A 9,193-nucleotide genomic window follows, 5' to 3' on the forward strand; every position below is an offset into this window, starting at 1 on the left:
TCTTTTTAGCCATTACGGGGAAGGAGGATGTTGAAAATTTGGAAAATAATTCACAAAATACTTTCTTTGATTATCAAAAGTAAGCATACTTTTTTCATTTTTTGAAAAGCAGTAAAAATTCTCTTTGTCACCGGAGACTAGATGTAAAGTAAAAAGTTGAAATAAACAAAATGTCACTCATTTAAATATTCTATTTCTTTCCTCTCATTTTCTTTCTACTCATCCACACACAGTAAATATAACATGGATATGAGGAAAACCAGAAAAGAATTCTAGTTTACCATTAAGTCAGTATTAAATAATTATGATGACTCTCAGTAAATCTAGAAGTTCCTTCCATATACAGTGTATCTTGCCCAAGCACCAACATCTGAGGAAGCCCTTTGTGAGATTAAGGTGTGGAGACCAGGAAGAGAACTTGTTTTTAGTCTGATCTCCATGTCTTCAGTATAATGGTGCTTTCTACTCCCATTTTGAACTTCTAGTTCCTGTTGCCATCCTGGTTAGGAGTGAATAGTAGAGCTTGGTTTGTCAGGAAAAGGGTGGTCATAAAAGCTTAGTGTATGTGTGTCGGTGTGTGTGTGTGTGTGTGTGTGTGTGTGTGTGTGCATGTGCAGAGACATCTGTTACCACTCTTTTTATTATTACTCTTTCAATAATATCATAATAGCTTTTGAACTGGAAACTTTGTGCCTAGGGAGCACTTATTAAAATTATACTTAGGCTGATAAAAATTGTCCATGTTTACATTTTCTTTTATACAACATTATATTTGAACGGCTAAGATTACAGGAGCCTTATCCACCTCAATTGATACTGTCACACACATGAGGTCCTCACACACATGAGAGGATTATATACCCTGGTAGAAATTTAGTTCATATTCCATACTGGAATTTGAATTGGCTGTTTATATTCTATACCAAGCTCTTCTTATTAACAACCAAGATTTACTAGAAGCTATATGCCTTTGCATCTAGACTTGGCCCTGAAGAGGAAGGAAAATTCTAGTCTGAACTTTTAACAAGTGGAATGGGAAAAGCAAACTTTTGAGTGTAAAGCAGGGTCCCTTCCGGGCATTCTGTCCCTTCCCTGGGCTCTGTGCCAGGGTGGTTCAGAAAGCCACCTTTGAGGAGATGAGTGAGGAGCAAAAAGGAAGAAACTCTGACATCATAGAGATTTGATAGGTGATAGGTTGAGTTTCTTTTTCCAGGCATCACTTTCCAGACTGCAGCAAAAACAGGAAGGAAGGATGCCCTCTCAGACCAGAGTGAATGGGTCAGTGTCTGCAGGAGTCAGTGGCAACAGCAGACGGGATATTGGGAAACCTGCAGGCCAGAAATGACATCAGCTTGAAATGGAAAAATCCACCCTGGCCCAGTAAATATCAAAAGAGGGAGACTGGTTGGTATTTCAAAAAAATATTTGGAATCCCGAGTAAGAGAGAAGTTGTGGATTCAATCTCTTTCCTGATTCCTTTCATTCTTTTCACAACCTCCTTGCCTTCACAACCACTAAGAAAAGCTTTCTGGCACTGTTCACAACCCTTCCCCTTCTTTGGAGGTGGAGGTGGGAGCTCAGAGCAGGTAGACTTCAGTCTGGGTATGTTACAACAGCAGGCTTCTTTGCCTACTCGTCCCTGCAGCTCTCACAGCCGGAGACCAGGGCAGAGGGACAACTTCAAGGGCATCTGGGGGTGGTCTACAGACATCCCACAGTACTTCCCACATTTTTCAAGGGTTAGCCTATCAGGTTACTCCACTCTACCTGCCTCCGTTAGGAACTCTGCCCAATGCTTGGCTTCCCAGACTTGTTCAGAATTCCCTTTTCAGGGGCAGTTTCCCATCCTTAACTGATAAGCTCAAAAAGAGTCACAGAGGACGGGCTGTGCTCAGCCCCGTGACGGACTAAGGCCGGCATATCAGAAATTATATAAAAACCGAATGGTTTCCCAAAATGTCTTCTAGTTTTAATAGTAAATCAGTGTCTTTAAAAACCCACACTTGTGCGTTTGCTTTGGAACCATCTCGTTTGGGAAGGCTGGAGGTGGAATCTTTGTGTCGGGATTCAACCTTTCCCAGGGAGTCATAATGAGGAAGGAAGCGAGCAGATGTACACACCCCATCTGCCCAGCTGGGGCCTATTGTGCTCCTCCTTCTCATGACCTAGCAGATGTCCAAAAGCCGATGGGGCCAATCCCTTAACAGATGTGCTGACTTACGTAGAAATAATGCGCTGGGCAGACGTGCTCCTGATATTTGCAGGATTGGAGCAATGATTAAAAAAAAAAAGCCTGAGGCCAAACTCCCTCTTTGTGCCATCCCTAATTCTGCTTTGTACTTTAGCACATATCTGTATACCTCAGCCTGCAGGTCCTAATGCTGCCCATTCTACCCCAAAGAGCCACCCTTTGAACCTTCTTCCTGACTATAGGTGCACCCACCTGCCATGTAGTCCTCCAGGAATGCAGACCTGAGGAAGAAGGCCCCACCTGGCATGGTTAGGTCAGGGAATTTTGGGGTCCCAAGTACCTGGAGCATGGTCTGGAAGGGAGATGGGTGCAGTCTGGAAAGTGATGCCTGGAAAAAGGAGGTGGGCCTGTCTCCTGGCCCAGAACTCCTAGACTGAGAATCTCTAGAGCAAAGTGCTGCAGGTAGAGGCTCTGATTGCCTGGGTCTAAGGTCAGTGATGGCGAACCTTTTGAGCTCGGAGTGTCAGCATTTTGAAAAACCCTAACTTAACTCTGGTGCCGTGTCACATATAGAAATTTTTTGATATTTGCAACCAAAGTAAAACAAAGACTTATATTTTTGATATTTATTTTATATATTTAAATGCCATTTAACAAAGAAAAATCAACCAGAAAAATGAGTTCGAGTGTCACCTCTGACACGCGTGTCATAGGTTCACCATCACTGGACTAGATTCTGGGTCTTGTAGGTTCATGAGATCTCTGGCACACTATCAGTAAAAGGCATGTACTATGTCTGCACTTTTCATAGACCTGAATGTTCTCATCTTTGATAGCTTTACAGTGCTTTAAAAATGCTTTTCCAGCAAATGTCATTTTTATATCTTTCCATTATGATACTTATGCTCCCTTGGTTTCCACAGATGTCCTATGTCCCAAGACGTGGTTCAGACCATGGTCAGTAGTTGTCTGGGAAGGTGCATTTAGAAGCCATTCATGAAGGAGTGCAATTGGCTTCCATAAGAAAGGCCTTGGAGATGCTGCCAATGGTTTTTTATTCAGGCCTTGTCTCCAAATTGTTCTGCCTCCAGGTGGTTTTTTCCTAGGTGTTTTCCCTATGAGCTGGTCACTCCCATATTTTTGAGTTTCCAATTGCCCCAGTTCCTCAGGACTATCACTGAGGAGCCTCAGCCATGACTGACTTCCATGGTGGGATTAGACGTTTTTTTCCCTTCCCTCTTCTTTATCTTAGGTTTCATTCCCTCTAGGTTTACTAGCTATGGTTGTGTTCATGGCTGCTAATGATCTCTCCATAACACATTTGCATTGTCATAAAGTCGTTTTGGAACTATGCCTTATCTCAAAGACATGACTGCTAATGATTTTAGTCATTACAGAAAAATAGTAGAAAGAATATTATTGGGGGGGGGAGGGGGTTTGCTGGTGCCTCTGCTCCCTGAGATTTAAGAGGCCAATGGTGAGAATTTATGCAAATAGAGCAATCCTGGCATATAGCAACTACTATCCTTCTGACTCACTTCATGTCTTTGAAGACCTCACTATGACTGGCATGTGAACTTTGGCCATGCCTCAGTTCTAAAAAGGCCAGTACCTTATTCTTTTGGCTAGGGCACCAGGGGGAATTATTATATGAAATACGTACATTTTACTTAGATGAACTCACAGCCTAGCTTTGCTTTACAGAGTAGATTTTCACCAGGATGGAGGAATGGGCACTAATATCTCAGAAGCCAGGTTGATTGCGATGGGAAGTGGGGTAACAGGGGAATGCACAACAACAGGCGGATCTCACTGGGAGGTGCTGAGCAAACAATGCATTGGATCCTGTGAGCAGGGAAAGGCTTTCCAGTCACCAGCTACCCCTCTGAGTGTCACTCCTGTTCCAAATCATCAGACAAACTGGCTTCCAGAGGCTGGTAGGTCACATGATCTGGACTTTTGCTTCTTTTGAATGGCAATATTCCCTGGCTTACAGACACAGTCATTCCACCTCAACGATTCATCTTCCCAGAAAGGCTGGCTGGAACCAAATTCCAGTTCTCTTGCAGCCCTTTAAAAGGTCTAACCTGGTGCTGAACTCTGAGCATACCACAGAACACGTGGCATTGGGATTTTTTCCCTTTTTTAAAGGAAAGCTACTCTAGATCCCAAAGGTATAATCAGGTCTATTTTCACACCTTGCTTTGAGGAAGGAGAGGGTAAAATCCAGGCCAGCTGGCACTTGAGCAAGTAGGTCATATGGTCCCGCTGGGACTGCTGAGGCTTTGGTGCCCCTGGAATTTTACCTGGTTTTCTTTGTGCTGCATCTTGGTTAATTGCTTTACCTTTGAAATTTCTAGGTACCAATCAGAGTTTGTAGTTGCAAGCAGCAGAAATTAATTCTGGTTGATTGAAATAAAATTGATCAAAGGATAGCTGTGTAGTTTATAGAGTCACCAGGAGGCTGAAAGATTAGGCTCTGGGCTTCACAGTCTGGAACAAACCCCATACTGTATGGCAGAACGGTTCCTGTGAAGACAGTTCTATGGTCTTGGCTAGAATAGATGCTATACTTGCTCCTCTGATTCTACCAGTTGCTAGTAGCACCAGTGCTGTTGCTGGCCCAGAACGCACATTTGCCTAATGGCCACTGTTTCCAGTCCCAACTATCTTGAGCTGCTAGCTTCCTATTCAAAGTCTTGAGGGAGCAAGTCAAAGTAGAGCCTTTGCTATAGCTACAGGAAAAACTGAGATAGAGCTATTGATATCTTCAGCATCAAAAGTGGGAGGTAGGCTCTGCTTTCCACTGAGATTTAAAGGAATTCTCTAGGCATGGGAGGAAGGTTCAGATACTGAGTGGTCAAAAAGAATGATAGATGTCCATTACCCTTTGTTAGATCTAACCTTGACCCTCATTCCCAACTTGAAGACATTCATTCATTCAACATATATTTATTGAGCACTTACTAAGAGCCAGGCACTTGTTTACTTCTGAGAGGAATATAGAAATGAAAGAGAATGACCATTTCTCAAGTAACCCCTAATTTAGTTGGGAATATAGAAAAACAAAATAAGAATGATATAGCAAGTGCTTCAACAGAAATAAACAGTGGGCTCCTAATCAGAGGAGGTGCCACATAAATTAAATCTTGAAGAATAAGTGGGAATTGCCAAGGCAAAGGCAGGTGATGGTGTTTTAGGAAGAACTTCACTGTGGCTGTATGTGATTGCAAGGAAGGATCTGATGCGGGATGGGGTTGAGGGACAGGCAGACAGAACATAAAAATTTTTATGTCTTATTGAGAACTTTGGATTTTATACTGAAGGTCATGGGGAATAATTGGAGAATTTTAAGGAAAATAATTTTTAAAACATCACTTTATCATGGGAAATTAACTACATGGGACAAGACTGAAAGTAAGAAAGCCACTTAGGAAGTTACTACAGGAATCTGGGGAAGAAATAATGACAGAGAATGATGTAATTTAGGAGATTTTTAAAAAATATATATATTTCTTTATTGGTTTCAGAGAGGAAGGCAGAAAGAGAGAGAGAGATAGAAACATCAATGATGAGAGAGAATCATTGATTGGTTGCCTCCTGCATGCACCCCACTGGAGATTGAGCCTGCAACCCAGGCATGTGCCCTTGGCCGGAATCAAACCTGGGACCCTTCAGTCCGCAGGCTGACGCTCTATCCACTGAGCCAAGCCGGCTATGGCAGGAGGAGATGTTTTGAAGATAGAATTTATAGGACCTGATAGCTGGTTAAATGTGGGATTTTAAGAAGGAAAGTAAGTTATAGATCACTTCTAGTTTAATAGGCTGGGCAGCGATGGAGAGAGTGATGTCACAGATTTTGAAGGGAGAAGATGTGTTCGATTTTGGAAATGTTGAATTTGAGGTGCCTATGAGGCATTGGCATACATATAACTGGAAGACAGAGGAAAGTAGGATAAGCTTAAGATAGAGGTTCATCATTGTTGAATTCATGAAGTGGCTGGGATCACTTAGGGAGAATCTAGAGCAGTGATGGCGAACCTACGACACGCGTGTCAGAGGTGACACGTGAACTCATTTTTTTGGTTGATTTTTCTTTGTTAAATGGCATTTAAATATATAAAATAAATATCAAAAATATAAATCTTTATTTTACTATGGTTGCAAATATCAAAAAATTTCTATATGTGGCACGGCACCAGAGTTAAGTTAGGGTTTTTCAAAATGCTGACACTCCGAGCTCAAAAGGTTCGCCATCATTTATCTAGAGTAAGCAGAGGGAGAAAGGAGGTCCAAGGATATCACATGGGTATGGATCATCAGCATTTCAAGCAAAGAGTAAAGAGAGCCTGTGAAGGGACTGAGAAAGGTAAAAAAAAAGGCAAGAGGAAAACCAGAAGGGTATGAAAGCTGAAGGAAGAGGAGCTTTTAAGAAGGAGAAAGTAGAAGATGCTAAGAGACATAGGGACTAAAAAGTGCATTTAAAATATATGCACCCCTATATTCATAGCAGTGCAATTTACAATAGCTAAGACTTGGATAGCCTAAGTGCCCATCAGCAGATGAGTAGATAAAAAAACTATGGTACATTTACACAATGGAATATTATGCAGCAATAAAAAAGGAAGAACTCTTACCATTTGCAACATCATGCATGGACCTGGAGAGTACTATGCTGAGTGAAATAAACTAGAGAAAGATAAGTATCACTTGATTTCACTCATATGTGGAATTTAATGAACCAAACAAACTGATGGTCAAAAATAGACCCAGAGTTATAGAAAATGAACGGACTATTGAACCTCAGAGGGAAGGCAGGGGAAGGTGGGTGGGAAGAGATCAACAAATGAACTTGTATGCATATATGCATAACCCAAGGACACAGATAATGGGGTGCTGAGGGTCTGGGGGTGGGGGGAGGATGGGATCAGGCTGGAAGGGGTTTATGAGGGGAAAAGGAGGACCTATGTAATACTTTCAACAATAAACATTTAAAACAAAGTGCATTTGATTTTGTTAAAAAGTATGACCTTCATGAGAGTTGTTTCAATGGAGTGGTGGCTGCAGTATTACAGTGAATCTGGGAGAGTGGGGATGAGGAATGCAAAGTGTTTTTCAGGACATTTGATTATGAAAGAGAAGGAAAGAGATGGTGCAGGGACTAAGGGGGTGATATAGGATTCAGGGAGAATTGCTAAAATCTAGCCATTACTACCTTTCTAGCACTTTATTATCCAACCCTATACTAATATTTGAATTCAAGCAATCTATAGTCCCTCTTTTAATTCTCTCCCATCATCTTATCCAAGAATGAAAAGAAGAGTAATTCATTTAGCATTTAACAAATATTTAATAAGCACCTACTATATTCCAGGTGCTGTTTTAGGTTCATGAACAAAACAGATGAGTGCTGCCCTCATTAATCTAGATTTCCCCAAGTGGAACATAATAAGTAAGTAAATTAAATAGTTGTTAGTGATAAAATGCTAAGAAATAAAGAAAAAGTAGGAGAGGTAAGGGAGACTGGGAGTACCTATTGAGTGACATGCAATGGACATGTTATATGGTCTGTTCAGAGTAAGTTTCCTTGTTCTTGATATCTAGCTTTTGCCTTGTTCCCCGGGAACTGTCTTGACAATCTGTTCAGTATTTCAGCTCCCACCTTCTCTTTCCATTGCCCATTCTCTAGTCTGGAGTCCTATCCCTGAGCCTTCACCTGACACCTTGATTCTGGCTGGCACATGGCTTCCATTTTTCTCATTACCAGGGCCATGGGAAGGCCCATGCTAGCACTTCCTGGTTGTTGGAAGATCCTAATATCCTTTGCCGACTGCTGTCTGTCTTCAGTCAGGTTCTGTCATAGTCTTTGCATGCCATTTTGTGGCCACCAAACTGAATTTCTTCCCCAAAGCTATCAGGACTATGTTCGTTTGTTGTTGTTTTTTATCTTAAGTAACAGAAAACGAACCCAAGCTTGGTTAAGTTAAAAAGACAATGTATTGATTTGTAGCTGAATAGTCCAGGGGATAGACTAATTTTAGGCATAGGTATGACAAATTATGCCATCAAGACTATACAGCTTTAAAAAAACACACACAAAAACACCTTAGCCTGGCCAGTGTGGCTCAGTGGTTGAGTCTTGACCTATGAACCGGGAAGTCACGGTTCAATTCCCGGTCAGGGACATGCCTGGGTTGTGGGTTTAAATCCCAGTAGGGGGGCATGCTGCAAGAGGCAGGCGATCAATGATTCTCTCTCATCACTGATGTTTTTATCTCTTTCTCCCTCTCCCTTTTTCTCTCTGAAATCAATAAAAACATATTTCTAAAAAAACCACTTTATTTTTTAGAGCAATTTTAGGTTTACAGAAAAGTTGAAAAGAAAATAAAGTCTCCATATACCCCTCTTCCCACCATCCCCCATCCCCTCCTGCACACAGTTTCCCTATTATACCACATCTTGCATTAGTGTGGTATATTTATAACAACTGATAAGCCAATACTGATACATTATCATTATCCATAGTTTACATTAGGGTTTGCTCTTTGTGTTGTATATTCTATGGGTTTTGGCAATTGTATAATGACATGCATCCACTAATATAGAATTATCCTGTATAATAAAGAGGTAATATGCAAGTTAACCCTCATGCCCTCACAAGATGGCTGCCTACAACCAGGTCAGCAGGGGGGTTAGTGAGGGATGACCAAATGACTGAACAAGCAGGCTGCATGGGGCGACCAGGCCAGCAGGGGGGTTAGTGAGGTGTCAACCAAATGACTGAACAGCAGGCTGTGTGGGGCAACCAGGGCAGTGGCGGGGGGGCCGTGAGGGGTGACCAGGCTGGCAGGGTGGGCAGTTGGGGGTAACCAGGCCAGCAGGGGGGGCAGTTAGGAGTGGCCAAGCTGGCAGAGGGGAGCAGTTTGGGGCAACCAGGCCAGCAGGGGGGGCAGTAAGAGGCAACCAGGCTGGCGGGGGAGCAGTTGGAGGCGATTAGGCTGG

The 9,193-nt window shown here is 42.3% G+C and overlaps 1 protein-coding gene and 1 pseudogene across 1 annotated transcript in view; both read left to right on the plus strand.

Moving 5' to 3' along the window:
• Nucleotides 1–9,193, plus strand: part of FAM107B (family with sequence similarity 107, member B) — a 253,775-nt gene that overhangs the window by 37,597 nt on the left and 206,985 nt on the right. The window lies entirely within an intron of this gene.
• Nucleotides 1–9,193, plus strand: part of LOC102238619 — a 101,937-nt pseudogene that overhangs the window by 26,875 nt on the left and 65,869 nt on the right.

The sequence above is a fragment of the Myotis brandtii genome, unplaced genomic scaffold, assembly GCF_000412655.1.
Source record: "Myotis brandtii unplaced genomic scaffold, ASM41265v1 scaffold576, whole genome shotgun sequence".
Lineage (NCBI taxonomy): Eukaryota > Metazoa > Chordata > Mammalia > Chiroptera > Vespertilionidae > Myotis > Myotis brandtii.